Genomic DNA, 2,506 nt, shown 5'->3' with positions numbered 1-2,506 from the left:
TTCCAGTAAAAAATCTCAATATCGTATTCGTTTAGAAGAAAAACAAAAATTGCGTTTTCATTATGGTCTTACAGAACGACAATTACTTAAATACGTTCGTATTGCCGGAAAAGCCAAAGGGTCAACAGGTCAGGTTTTACTACAATTACTTGAAATGCGTTTGGATAACATCCTTTTTCGATTGGGTATGGCTTCAACTATTCCCCAAGCCCGCCAATTAGTTAACCATAGACATATTTTAGTTAATGGTCGTATAGTAGATATACCAAGTTATCGCTGCAAACCCCACGATATTATTACAGCGAGGGATGAACAAAAATCTAGAGCTCTGATTCAAAATTATCTTGATTCATCCCCCCGCGAGGAATTGCCAAAACATTTGACCCTTCAACCATTCCAATATAAAGGATTAGTCAATCAAATAATAGATAGTCAATGGGTCGGTTTGAAAATAAATGAATTGCTGGTTGTAGAATATTATTCTCGTCAGACTTAAACCTAATTAAAATAAAACAATAAAACAAGGGTTCGGACAATTTTTCCCTTTTCGCCTAAGCAAAAAGACCCATCAAAGTAAGGAGTTTGATACGGGGATTTTTCTCCCATTCATGGATCACGGATCGGTAGGGAGATTCTCATTCCCTGTTGTCTACTCTTTCCAGTATGTTATTTTCTGTACTGCGGAACATAGGAATAAAGAATCTATATCAAAATAAAAGAAAGGTCTAACTTAACCGTTGGAATAATGGTATCCATTGTTATTTGCTTTGATACATTGCTGTTAATAAGATTGGTGAATTAGGTGAAAGGTACGGAAAGAGAGGGATTCGAACCCTCGGTAAACAAAAGCCTACATAGCAGTTCCAATGCTACGCCTTGAACCACTCGGCCATCTCTCCTACATAATGATTATGGCCCAGAAACCGAGTGAATAGTGAGTCATTCATATTAGATTTTTTGATAGGTACGTACAGTCAATTCTAACTATAAAAAAATATAGAAAACTTTTCATCAAAGAAAAACCCTTCCTTCAAGGGGGGGATAAAAATAATTTTTTTTTGTGAAAAACTGTTAAAAAAAGATATATATCTATTCATTTCATTCTTGCGAAGACGGCGCTCCCATCTTTTTCCAATAGTTATTCTTTTTACTTACAATATTTATACCAAATTAAATCAATGAATTAGAACGAATCAATTGATCTATTTTTTTTTTTATTTTTATGTTATTTCGTACTGTACAATTTCTTTGTTTGTGGGATCATTTTCCCACAAGAGGTAAGTAAAAGAAATTATAGAATGGATTGCTACCTATGCCCAGATCTCGGATAAATGGAAATTTTATTGATAAGACCTTTTCAATTGTAGCCAATATCTTATTACGAATAATTCCGACAACTTCAGGAGAAAAAGAGGCATTCACCTATTACAGAGATGGTGCGATTTGATGTTTTTTTCTTTACCGATTTCAGTCTTCGGAGAAAGATACATTATTTGGGAGAGAAATAAAAAGATTATTGAAATAAATCTACGCTTATTGTGAAGGTGAAGTTTGTAAATAAAACAATTCCTTCTGTCGTGTATCCCCGATTAATGCAGCCTCAGATGCTTCAATTTTAGATTCTAGTATTGAGCGAAAGGTTACACCTATGGGTTAGGTCAACCCTACTTCACTAGTACCAATAGGCAGCATAGGGAAAGAAGCACTACGCCTAGGAATCAACAATACGAAAACTTTGTTATAAATTATACCTTTTCTTTATCGGAATCGGGATTAACAAGAATGGTTGGTACAACAAATATCCATCTCGTTCGTATTTTGGATACCCGTATAACCATCGAAGACTGTTGAAGTGACTAATTCCCGGAAATTAAGGGGTGTTAAGAACAAAGAAATTGTTAGAGTTATCATTTTTATTTAGTACCAAGATACTTGATGTTAAGAAAAGATCTTTTACAGGAAGGTTGGTTAGAGATTTCTTGTAAAAACACTAGCCCCGTTCGGTTCATAATGAAATTATTTCAATCTTTTTTGATGATTCCATGTATTATTCTCATTATGCACATAAAAAGGGAGGAGCCGTATGAGATGAAAATCTCACGTACGGTTCTGGAACGGAGATTCTTTGAATCGAAGACGACCGCAACGGATGTCGGCTCAATCCGAAGGAAATTATGCGGAAGCTTTACAGAATTATTATGAAGCTATGCGACTAGAAATTGATCCCTATGATAGAAGTTATATACTCTATAACATAGGTCTTATCCACACAAGGAACGGAGAACATACGAAAGCTTTGGAATATTATTTTAGGGCACTAGAACGAAACCCGTTCTTACCACAAGCTTTAAATAATATGGCCGTGATCTGTCATTACGTGCGACTATCTCCACTATAGAAAGAAAAAAAGGAAAGAAAGAGCAAATCCGCTAATAAATACTAGAAAATAGGCTTTCTACATATCATATCTATCGTGTCCAAAACAACGATTTTTATCAGCTGTAGC

The 2,506-nt window shown here is 35.0% G+C and overlaps 1 non-coding gene across 1 annotated transcript; it reads right to left on the bottom strand.

Annotated features, from left to right (window-relative positions):
* Positions 1 to 812: 812 nt before the first annotated feature.
* TRNAS-GGA (transfer RNA serine (anticodon GGA)) lies at positions 813 to 899 on the bottom strand. The gene has a single exon. It is a non-coding gene; the product is annotated as a tRNA-Ser (tRNA).
* Between the last annotated feature and the right edge of the window lie 1,607 nt (positions 900 to 2,506).

Source organism: Corylus avellana, unplaced genomic scaffold, assembly GCF_965113065.1.
Source record: "Corylus avellana unplaced genomic scaffold, dhCorAvel1.hap1.2 HAP1_SCAFFOLD_238, whole genome shotgun sequence".
NCBI classification, from domain to species: Eukaryota; Viridiplantae; Streptophyta; class Magnoliopsida; order Fagales; family Betulaceae; genus Corylus; species Corylus avellana.
Note: the sequence above shows the minus strand (reverse complement) of the source record. Positions and strands in the feature narration are given on the sequence as shown.